Source organism: Tauraco erythrolophus, chromosome 13, assembly GCF_009769465.1.
Source record: "Tauraco erythrolophus isolate bTauEry1 chromosome 13, bTauEry1.pri, whole genome shotgun sequence".
Lineage (NCBI taxonomy): Eukaryota > Metazoa > Chordata > Aves > Musophagiformes > Musophagidae > Tauraco > Tauraco erythrolophus.
This window is the reverse complement of record NC_141477.1, coordinates 36,939-49,989: the sequence shown is the minus strand read 5'-3', so window position 1 is coordinate 49,989 and position 13,051 is coordinate 36,939. Positions and strand designations below refer to the sequence as shown.

General features: G+C 35.7%; 1 protein-coding gene across 3 annotated transcripts in view; it reads right to left on the bottom strand.

Moving 5' to 3' along the window:
* The window catches only part of ZC3H12B (zinc finger CCCH-type containing 12B), a 28,448-nt gene that overhangs the window by 14,734 nt on the left and 663 nt on the right, over window positions 1–13,051 (bottom strand). The window lies entirely within an intron of this gene.

Below are 13,051 nucleotides of genomic sequence, written 5' to 3'. Positions count from 1 at the left end.
AAGTGTGATTACAAATGAGCAATTTTAGGTAAATATCTTAGATTAAAACTTTAATTATTTGTGTGCTTTGTTTACTTTGGGGTAAAGATCTTTTATATTCTGTTTAATTGACTTGTGACCTCTTAAGAGTGGCTAAGAGAGAATTACTGTCACTATTAACTGTTCAGTGAAAAAAAAAAAACACATTTAGAAGAAAAAAATAGAATATTCTAAAATATAGTCCTAGTTCTCATATCATGTGAAGCAGAGTTTGAGTGAAAATTTCTTTTGATGAATATGAACAGCAAGATTTTCAGCTACAACTGGGAGGTTCTAAAGTAAGCAAGAAAAATACATAGCAAAGGTGGCTACCTTGATCAACAACCATTAATGGTCTCAAAATTACTCCAAACAGTGCCAAATGCCATGACTCTCACTTGTTCACACTCTTTGTGATGCACATACATGCAAACACAAACACACACGCATGAAGAGAGGGCTGTTCAAAATCCTAGTTTCCTTAGGAAATCAAGCTAATTAAAGAAAATGCTAATCACTTATATCTAAAAAACCCTAAAAGGACAAGTTTTGAGTCAATCAACACTGTTTTTAATAAAGAAAAACCATAGTCTAAGTCCTTTATGCAGTATAGAACAAAAACACAGTTTCCTTGCATTTGAATGGAAATTTCAATGTCGATAAGTTTAGGTTAGACTTAGATTAGGTTAGTTTTAGATACTTCCTGTTCTTTAATATATGCATTCAAAGAGTATCTCTCTAAATACTTAGATATCATTATTATTACAGTACTTGCTATTTCATTTGACATGATTTTCTCTCACATAGCACTAATAGCAGTATATTTACAACCCAAGTACTTGCCAGCATAAATGTATTAATGAGCTTAATCTGGAATGGATTTTAATTAGGTCTCATGTATAACCTTGTACCTTGCCAAAACTAGAACAAAGGATATAAAAAATTATAAAAGATTAAAAAAACAGGTCATCAACACACTGCACCCTCAGCTTACAAAATATTGCAACTAAGGAAAACTTTACAATACCTGTGTTAAGACTAATTTTTTTCCAATTCATGACACTGTACTGCTTTGGCACTGGACAAAGAACTGTGATTCTTGGTTCAAGTTTAAAGATCTCAATTCTTTTTCTGAAGTTGTGACAACTTCTTTAAGCGTAGTGTCGCAAGAACGTTTTTTGCTTTTGTTAAACTTATCATGCCTGTTTTTCCACCTCTAGTAAATAATCCTACCCCTTTTGCCAGTGGAAATCTCATAAGAATGATCAGCCAAAGTTTCTTAAGATTGGAAATAGCCTTGAAAGCATGATGAAGAGAAAGGAATTTGTTTAGGTTTTCAAATTTACTGTTAACTTCTCCATCGGTTTTATTTCAACAAATGATTTTCCAGAAGTAATCTATTTAAACTAATTTTTGGAGGACCAAATTCACATTCTCTTATAAACACTTAAATATCAATTTAAGATACAAGCAAAATATATTCCTTCCCAACTGGAAATTAAATCAATTGGACTCACTTAAAGAGACTATGATTTTTTTTTTATAGTAATAAAATAATCTGAGTAGCACTATTACTTCCACCTTTAGATTTTTCAACTCCTTTTTTTTTTTTTTTTCTGGAAATGACAACTATACAGGTTTTGCCTTCAATTTTTTTCCCCCTCTTTCTTAACTGGAAAATAATATATCTTATTTGCATATAAACTAATTTCACCATTATGTTCCATTGTCTCAATTCCACATACACATCTCGAGTTTTCTGTTATTTAACATAATATAAACAATTTATCATAAATTTCCTTTGTCCTTCCCTGAAAGTAAGATCTTATTTTAACAAGAAGATAGTTTGATCATAGTCAGATCTAAATACTTCTGAATTCAAAAATTATTTAAACAAAAAAATAATAATTCTAAGACCAATTGCTATCACTGATGCTGGCATACTCACTTCTGTCGCATTTACAAAGAAAGTGGCTCAGATAAAACCCATGTTAGGAAGCAGTATTGTGTATCTAGAAAGACTGCTCTCTGCCAGTCCTGTGCTGTGGTTTACTATTCTTTAGTCGCTAGTGATAGATTGGTAGATGTGTTATGAAAGCACACTATGGAAACACCTACTTCTTTTCATTCATGTCAGCCTTTGGTTGAAAGCCACTAACTAGGGAAATTTTAGCTGTCTCATCCCTCTCTTGCATAGCAGTGGAAAAATATTTGGTCTGTGATGTAATGATCACCATTATCTTTCAAATATTTGAGATGGGAATTAAAAATCTGCTAAAAAAGAAATAAATCTCTAGTCATCTTCAAAGTACTTAAGAACTAAATCACAGTGGTTTATAAAAATCTCCTCTTCATATCCATCTAGGATCTTGTGAGGGAAGCACTAAAAGTCAAAAGGTCCTGTCTGTATCAACTGTAGTCGTTTCTACCAAGATATATCACAGATTTTCCATCAAAAAAGATACAATATGTAACTTCTGGAAAAGTATGAGATTTTCCCCATTTTCTTTAAACAACCAGCACACAAAGCCAATATCTGGAGAAGCAACTTTTGTCAAATAGGTTAGAAAACCTGTTCAAGCCATTTGAATTAACTCCCCAATATGGTATAGAATAAAGACTGAAAGGAAACAGTGATGAGACCCTGGGATCCTTTACAGAAGGAGGAAGGATGGGAGGAAGAGGATGAAGTGAAGAGATAAAGTGATAATCTCAACTCTGCATACAAAGTTAGCCTGCAAACGTGGTATGTCTTTATCAGGGTAGTATCAGACTGAATAGTACAACGGTGAACTATGGATTACATTAAATCTAGTGCTTGAAATTCATGCATCATATAGATTAAAATGACAGCTTTCAGGTAAAGTCTTTGGTCAGGAATATCTTAGTTGAGCTCTATTTCTGGAAGCAATAGGTGATCCATGGAGAATTCTCTGTTATCTCATTGCCTTTATGCTCACTTTGCCCTTACATGCACAGAAAAAAGTTACGGTAAAAACCACTAATAATCAGTTTACAGAACTATCCTTGCAGATAGTTTTCCACTTTTTTGTTTTGTTATTTTTTATACCGTATACTTTTTGAAGTTAGTATAGATGCATAAGGAGCTATCACACAGGGGTAAACAAAAAAAAAATCCACTTACAAGCAAAACCAGAACAAACATTAAAAAAACATAAACAATTTGAGTCACACTTGATTTTGCTGATAACTACAAAATTGAGAAATGAGTTAGTGTGCCTCAAAATTTTCTCAAAGACGGAATACATGCTCATCTCAGATCATAAACAATAAATTCTATCACTGAAATTTTAATGTTTGTTTAGTATGAGTTATATTCTCTCCAAAGACAACTGAATATGAACACACACTTAAGGAGAGAAAAGAAAGCTATTACCAATTTCTGTTTTGAAGATATTATAACTCAGAAATATATATACCGCAGCTTAAAAATTTTAATTCTCATTATGTTCATTGCTAAGCAACCAAGTTTTCTTACTAAACACCTCTTTCAGCACAGTCACCACTGACTAGTAGCACTGATAATGTGATTCAGAGAAAAGAGTGAGACAAAGTTATCTATATTTTGTTCATAAAGGACCAAACTGAAAGCATCTATTTAATTTTGCTGGTACTAAAACAGAAATAAAATGTCTGCTCAATAATAAAGTACTGTAGTATTTATGAAAACACTTTGGAATTATTTAACAATTAGTATTCAAATGACAATGAATATTAAAGAGCTGATGCTAGAAATACTCCATTCGAAGTCTGTTCATTTGAGCAGGACCAACCGAATCAGAGAAGACAGGGTGAAAGAATAGATTTAACAACTTATTTTTGTCCCTTATGACACTATCTTTCCACCATCTCAGTGTGCTCTGAGCCATGCCCTTCAAAGGGGCAATTATATGATGCATACATCTATTATGAGGAACAATCTTTAAATGAAAAATATCTTATTAATTCCTTTCATCAATTTTTCATAAACTCTTAAGCAGCTTTACTTGTTTTCTGTTATGGCAGAGACTAAAATGCAAAATTTTTTAAGAAAACAAACCACCTAAGTATTTTCTCAAATGTCTCTCTCACCTGGATAATAAATACAGATGACGATCATTCTATAGTATTTATTTTAAGGAGAGGGAGGATTGTTTGGTTTCCCTTGTATATTTTTGAGATACATGTAGTTAATAAGGGACTTATTTTTTTTTAATAACGCCCAAAGGAAAAAAAAAATCTAACTGAATAGCAACAAATAAAATTGTAACATCTAGAGGAGTTCCACATGCACAGCTAGGAAAAAATATTGCAAATTTCTCCTTTTGTATGTCTGAAACTGTCAAATAAACACCTTTGCAAGAATTAAAAACCAGGCATGATTTTTATTAAGAAAATTAAGTTATTCCCTCCATGGCTTCAGCATAAATTCCAATGTCCTAGTATCTCTCATTACTCTTCATTTCACTAACTTATCCTTCGCATGCTCCCCTGTGTAGATTCTTCCCTATAAGACAGGCATACAGGAAGAGGCATCTTTCTGGAAGAAGGCTGTTCTAAACAATAGCCAAGTCTTTGACTATTGTGGCTCTTTCTACATCATCAGAAGCTGACTGAAGTATACAAAGACATATATCCAAACTAATTTTCATGTAGCTAGCTCAGGCAGTAAGAGCAACCAAATCATTAACAACATGGACTCCAACACAACACATGTGTAAACCCAGCATGATCGCAGGTCACCTGCTCTACAGTGCATGAACAAATGGAACTCATTCTGTCACCTTCACAACTGAACAACAGGTAGGGCAAGTACACTCTCTAGCTACTACAGCTACGCCTCGTGATTACAGTGTAGACAGCGCATAAGCCTACTAACACAAAAGCTGAAAACCTCCTGGTTACATACATACCAATTACGGTAAAACCATGGAAACAATATGAGTAGAGACAAAGAGAAAGAGAAGCCTTCTTAAAAATGATTCAGTGTTCAGAGATGCTACATCCAACAAGATCTTCAACATCGCAGTGTGCGACAGCACAGACTAATGCATACTCTAAAGGCACGTCCTCGGAGTATGGTTTCCCCCAACACATGACTAATAGTCATTTTAAAGACGTTACAATCTGGGCCTGGAGCACACACACAAAAAAACCAACCCCAAATGCACTGTGCAAGTCTTCAGGAATGTGACAAACCCAGTATTTATTAGGCAGCAGTTATTGTCAGAGGACATAAGCAAAGAGCAGCTGAAGGTGCATGGGTGGCACCAGACTTCAGATTAGCCCTTAATTTTGAAAACCGCATTTCTACAGCGCTCAGGAAAAAAGTGACCAACTCAACACTGGTGTTTTCACGGCACTGAGGACACAATCTTCTCATTGTGTTCTTGTTTCACGAGCAGTACAGATATTACACATTACTGTTTGCTGCTTTGAATATCTTCGGAGGTAGTGAACTATGTTACCTACTGAGAAGTGCTTAAAGCTGACAAAGTATGAGAGTCACAAATAAAAATGGTAGCTTTTTCTCATTCTAATTACACACTTTGGTCGTACACATCTGCTGGGACAGATTCACAACTGAAGTAAGCAGAAAAGATTCTAAAATTAACATTTGAGTATTTTGGAATGTTGTGCTGTGTGACATTATGTGCAATTTTCTTTTGTCCTTAATAAAAAGGATTGGTGATGGTAGCATTTTGCCTGTGTGTTTATCCATCTTGAACCACTAGATTTCAGTATTTAAATTATTTTAAACAGAGATAACAGGAATACACTACAGTTTACATATGCATACCATAATAATACATATGTTGTAATTCAAAAGGAATTAATCACGTTCACTAATTTATTTTTTGAACCTTAGAATGAATTATTTTCAGCATGTAACAAATGTGGTAGCTTAGTATATTTAATTTTCATTTACTATGTTAAGTGTTCCAAGATTGTAGGAAAATAGGATAAAATAGGCTTTTGTCATGGTTTAGCTGCTAAAAAGAAAAGCTTTGTAGAAAATTTTCATATTTAAGTGATTCCAAATGTGATGCTTTTGCAAAAATACAATAGCCTGATATCAGGCTTTAACTAAGATAAAGGCAGCTGCCTTTTGATATAAATATCTGGCATTAACATCACTTATAGTACTTTGGTCGCTGAGGAATCTTCCTTATTTAAAAGCAATACTCTTATTTTAAGATACTTAAAGTGAACACATGTTCAAATACTTTTTGTACTTTTTAATCTAAAAATTAAACCAACCCATTTCTCTGCTCTAGAAGAGATAGTCTAAACCAAAGACCTGAGCACAAATCTGCAGCTCATTTATACATTTAGAAGCATGCAGTCAGTATTCACAGAGCATGCACTAAGTCAAACAGCATTTTTAACAGAAGTGTTAAAATGGTAGATCAGAGTTTTTAGTCCCTTGATAATTAGAGCCATATAAATGTCAGCATTTTGATTCAGTTTAATGGATTTTTTTCTTACCTTACCATGCAATGTCAGTCTCAACACATTAATGGGAAGTTTCAACACTGTCACTTTGAGGAACAGAGAAACCTTAAATTTACACAAATCAAAGGCCTAATATTGTATAGTCTTTTATCAAGCCAAACTCAGAACATCAAGAAAAATATTTTACTTTTTCTACTTATTGTGACTTCTCTGAAATAAAACACTGACACACATTAAGTCTAAAGTAAAGTACTAGCAGTTAACACCAGTAATGTATACCTTGCCCTTAAAATTAATATTGAAACCGCAACTGAAAAATAGCCTGCTGGCTATGGTTATTAATAATTTTTATTTAGCAGCTTCTTCCTTTCTGAGTCAATTCAGATGTAGTATTTTAAAAGAAAAGCAAATTGCCATTTCTGTTTCTGCATCTGTCTGTCTCTCTCCCTTTAACCATCTTTGGAGTAGAACAATAAGGAATGTGACTTAGCACACTTCTGTTACAGAGGCAAAGAGCAAAGGAAGATTTTCAGCATTGACTCACCAGTTAAGACGAATGTAATAATCATCACCACCAATCCCAAGCACAAGCACAGGCTGGGCGGAGAATGGATTGAGAGCAGCCCTGAGGAAAAGGACTTGGGAGTGCTGGTGGGTGAGAAGCTCAACATGAGCCGGCAATGTGCGCTGGCAGCCCAGAAAGTCAACTGTATCCTGGGCTGCATCAAAAGAAGCGTGGGCAGCAGGGCAAGGGAGGGGATTCTGCCCCTCTACTCTGCTCTCGTGAGACCCCACCTGGAATACTGCATTCAGCTCTGGAGTCCCCAGCACAAGAAGGACATGGAGCTGCTGGAGTGGGTCCAGAGGAGGGCCACAAAGATGATCCAAGGGCTGGAGCACCTCTGCTATGAAGACAGGCTGAGAGAGTTGGGGCTGTTCAGCCTGGAGAAGAGAAGGCTCTGGGGTGATCTTATAGCAGCTTTCCAGTACCTAAAGGGGCTACAGGAAAGCTGGAGAGGGACTTTTTACAAGGGCGTGTAGTGATAGGACAAGGGGCAATGGATTTAAACTGAAAGAGGGGAGATTTAGATTGGATATAAGGAAGAAATGTTTCACTCAGAGGGTGGTGAGGGAGTGGAACAGGTTGCCCAGAGAAGTTGTAGATGTCCCATCCATGGAAGTGTTCAAGGCCAGGTTGGATGAGGCTTTTGGCAACCTGGTGTAGTGGAGGGTGTCCCTGCCCACGGCAGAGGGATTGGAACTAGATGATCTTTGAGGTCCCTTCCAACTCTAACCATTCCATGATTCTATGATTCTAACCTTGAAGGGGATATTCTTTCTTAACAAACGCTGAGGGAACACTTGTATTCGTAGAAGAGGTTAAATTGTGTAGAGAGGACTGAATTTGAGGAATCACAAACCAGAATACACAGAACTAGGAATGACTTTAGAAATACCACTAAGCTTTACCTTTCTGATCTACTGTAACTCTTTGTGCCTACATGTGTACTGTCTACACAGAACAGTGACAGAAAAAAGCCCACCATATACACACAAACACATAGACAGATATGCCCACATATATATACTTAAGTTCTGAATCTGTCAATGGATGACTTGATACATTTCACAGACCAATTTATAAAATTGAAATAGAGTTCTCCCTTCAAGTCACACAGTTGTTGTTCTTCCTCACCAACTTCTAGCCCACTGTCCCTGAAATCTCTTTACCACAGTTGGCTCAGTTTAAAACAATGAATGCTGTGCAAGGACTATGGAAATTCAGGGTCACTGCCAATGATGTAAGGTAAGCCACTGAGCTAGCAGATCAGTTTTTGAATGTGATGAGAACATCTATGGGCATGAAAACCTACACTCATGCAATCTTGCTATAGACTCTTAAACAAAACACCTAAGCTAGCAACCTACTTGTCCATGACTCTCCCTACGGTATGAAGAGGCTGATGGGGTCATGCATGCCAGCTGGAAAAGGGATTGGGTAGGAGGGGTTTTGAGGGGCAAGGGAGAGGATAAATGTTTGGTTTTAAACACAGATCAAGTTTACAGTGCATCTCAAAAAAATAATTGCACCTGTGCAAAGGGGAACAACATCCTGCAACACAAAGGCAAGAAAGAACCATCATGACACACAAAAATATCTTATAGAAGTGTTGTCATGCCAGAAAGTAATTGTGCAGCTAGCCCTGTAATGACCTCAGTTTCTCACTTTCCATTTCAACATTGCTGAATGCAAGTGATTGGTGTTTGGCTGGACTACTCAACAAGGCATCAGAGAGTGACAGTGTCATTCAGCAGTGACAAGACATTCAACTGAATTACATCCAAGAGCCACTACTTACTTACCAGACTGAAAGTTAACGAGTACGACCCAGGGGTTTTTGATGGTCTTTTTACTTGAGCAAAATTAGATTAAATACTACAATTCTAGTGATCAGCTTGCAAAGTTACAGATCTTTTTTTTTTTAGCTGATCTTGATGAAAACTTCCTTGTTCAGCTTAGTGGAAATGGTACTGAGTTACTATTCTACTATGTTCAACCTCCCTATAACAAGCAAGACACTAAACAGAAAAGCACAGCACTTTGCTACACCAGAAATAAGACCTCAAAGAAGGTGCTCAGAACTTAATTTTTCTAACTCTGCTCAAATTGTAGCATTGTACATCACAAACATTAAGTATCTGCCCTGCAGGATTGTCTGACAAGTTTAAAGAGTATGACTGAACATCTGTTGCACCTTTCCATCTGGTAGGAAGGTATCAATTTTCACCTCATTCTTAGCATATCGTGGCATTTTGTTAAACTGAAAAATTGCACTAAGAAACTACAACACCACCTCAATGTTTGAGGTACTTCAAATTTATTTTAGTAAATACTTCGAATGATCACTGACAGCAGTATTAGACTATATATAAAACCAAGCTGTGTCTAGCATGTCAGATAAATAGAGGACTTGAAATTGCTTGTGAAGAAGTCAACTACAAATCAAGTGTCAACTGAAGAGAAACCCAAAGGTACTATGGAATTTAAGCATCTTACCTCAAACTTCATTGATTTTGTCACACTCGTAAGTACAAATTCAAAGCAACAGGATGGACATAGTTGGAATTATAAAGTGAGGAAGTGGCATTCTAGCTGTTTCTTAAGACATATGATTTGCATATGGAGTTAACTGATTTCTTGACCTAGAAAGAACAGGTAGCACTTAGCAGAAGACAAGTATAAAGTACAGGCCAGACTTCTGAAGGGAAGGAAATGGTATATTTCTATAGCATTAGGTATTCAACTATACTTCCTGAGATAGAAAAAAAAAATAAGAAAGAAGTAGACAGTAAACACATTCAAAAAAAGGTGTTCTAACAATAATATAGTACCTCTTTCTACCAATCTTCTCTTTCTAATAATCTCAAGCAGTTACAGCTAGCATTATTGCTACCCAAAAAGTCTGCCATCCCTACCAAGGCAACATTTACACTTCAGTTGACAACATTACGTGAAATAGGTGCAGGAGTATAACCCCTTAAAAGATTACTTGTTAGCAGTTCCTTATAGACTGAGATCATGTATTCAGATATAAAACCAAAGCAATACACTAGTTCTCCTAATCCAAATTCTGATAGGAGGCCATTTGGTACTACCTGCTCTGCAGACCTAAACGACCCGTTAATGCTCTGGGAAGGAAAAAAAGCAGTTGTGATTGCAGTTAAGACTAAGACACATCAAGGATGTGATGCACTTCATCATCTTAACTTACACTAATTCTAATTTTGTAACTGAATATTTAGAACACTACTTTGATAGACTAAACTAAATATTCCTTTAACCAAAAATCTCATCCAAACAATCTTTGACAAGCCTGAAAACCAAAGGGTATTATGTTTCTAAAGGTCTCAATATACCGGGTGGACCCTCACATGCTATGCCATCCAACAAGAGGCAGGATGTACTCAGCTTTTAGGACATATGCTTTCTGATAAACTAAAACAACCACTTTAGAAGCCACTAAAAAAAATGCCAGAAGCAGAGAGAGACATCTCACTCAGTAAGCATCAAACAGTACCTTTATGGAAAGCAGCAAGAGGAGCTTAAAGGCATCTTGTGACTTTAGATTTTCACACGTGTTACCTTGCTTTTGAAAAAACAAAGTCAGTCCATCACTGACTAAGGTGATGCTTTGACTAAGGTGTTGGACTAGATGACCTCCTGAAATCCAATCCAAACTAATTATTCTTTTATTCTAAGATTCCTTCGTTCTTATCATGACAACACTGTTCATTTCCAAGGTAAAGTAGCTGGAAAGTCGTCTTCAAGTCTCTCTCTTTCTAAAGATAGATCTAAAAATGGACTAGGCCTAAAAGAGAAATTTTTTTTTGGTGCGGTGGGTTATTTTGTTTTAGTGGGTCGTTTTTTTGTTCATTTTTTAAATCAGGAAACTAGAAATCAGAAAAGGGAAAGACTTGGCAAAGAGTCTGAAAGTAGTGTTTGATGTTAAAAAAAAAAAAGGTGAGGGGGTCAGATAGGGTAATTGCATGTGGGTTTTAGTTTAAAATCCTCAGACTTAGTTTTGATTTTATGTGATTTCGTTGAGGTGTGTGTGGGGTCATTAAATGAGCATATATGTTAAATTTCTTGTAAATGTCCTTACTGAAAATAATTAGAGCCTAAACTTTCCGCTTTAGCCTAAGCTTGATCCTCTGTCTCTATTATAGCATTCCTCTCCAGACAACTGAAATAGAAGTTGACTCAGATAATCAGAACAGATACTAATCTTGATAAGGGGACTTTCTCCAGATGGACTGAATGTGGAAACGGAACTCTTATATTTCAACTACGTAACCAACTAGCACCTTGGCCTATGCTAGGATTTGTAAAAGGCTTTAGTTATACTGTACCATGATACCCTAATGAAATTCTAGAAGAGGCCCCCAACAAACCATGTAAAACCTACGTTTTATTTTGACATGGTGATTTAACCTGCTTTGCTAGCAAGTAGCATCAAATATAACTCATGTAAGAAAATGAAATACAATAGCTTTACAACTCAAAGACACTTAGCTGAAGTATTTGTTTAAATACAGAAAGAATGTATATTTTTGAATCAAAACTGCCAGCTAATGAATAAATTGTTCATCTCAGAACAATAAAACTATATCTTAGGAGATGCTATACTGCTTAGCTCTGCACTTCCAAATATGTTTCCTAAATCTGAAATATATCAAACGCAATACTAGATATCATGGCATCAAAAGCCTAGATCTGTAAAGGTGGTCACGGTATTCTTACTTGCAGATGAATTATCTGTGTTAACATAAATATTTTGTATCAAATATAACTTACCATGAAAAAGAGACAATTCGCAATAAAGGAAATAAAAAGAAACCACATTAACAGATGTAAGGAGTTTTTAAAATATCAGTATTATTACTCATACATGGTTTTCATTTATAATGCCTAGGGGGAAAAAAAAAGCCTTTTCCAACGAACTTACAAAAAATATAAGTTTTTATATATATAAATATATATATATTTTTCCAGCCATGTACACATGCCTTTTCAAAGTCCTTTATGTCTAGCAGATTCCATGATCAAGAGAGGTTAGCGTTCTCAGGGATGTGTGTGAGGTCTAGGTAGCATTACAGCCAGTAGATCACAGGTCCAGAAAATGTCACCAGCCACAGGATCAATATAAGGAAAACATATGACAGTGAAGATGACATATTCCAATTTTTCTAAATGTGAGGATGACCTTGACATTCCCACTAACCCATTTTTCCATCAAGAAGTAAAGATAATTTTGTAAGTTACATTAGCTACACTTGTGAAACACACCTTTCAGTTCTACATACCATAGTCTATGTATGACATCTGGCAAGCAAAAGATTTATCTCATCAGTAAAGGATATCTCCTATACAAAAATGACTACCTGACAGACACATCCATTTCAATAAACAAACACACCAAGCATAAGAAATCAGATGGATCTGGAATGCTGCACACTCCCGGGCAGTCAGAACTACTGATATTCATAATGGAAGTTCATAAATGACCAGTATTTTCATTTTCTTTCTATTCCTACTTCCCATTTATGACTATACATGCTAAACACTGAAACACATTGGAAGATTAAAAAAAAAAAAAAGTAAGTAAGTATCACATGTACCTCAGTAAACCTGAATTAATTTAGATCCGTATTTATCAATTTAAGAAGACACAGTATAGCTTTTGATTCAATTTTACTGTTTGCAAACTTGTGAAGGAAACATATAGTTCTTGTGAAATATAATCTCCAAAGGATTAAACGACAATTAGAAAAGCAGACAGCTATGGAAAATAACATTTTAAAATGAACTGATTAGAAAAAGTATCTCAAACCTCATGTATACTGCAGTAAGTGACCAGTTCCTTATTCACATTTGCACTATAAAGCGAAATGGAAGGATGCGAGTATTGATCATCAGGTCTCCTCTAGACATGTATTTTCCTTATTTCATCACCTTGCTTTCGTCCATGCAAGTCTCTTGCTACCCCTCGTATGTTCTGACACTGAACACCTTCTT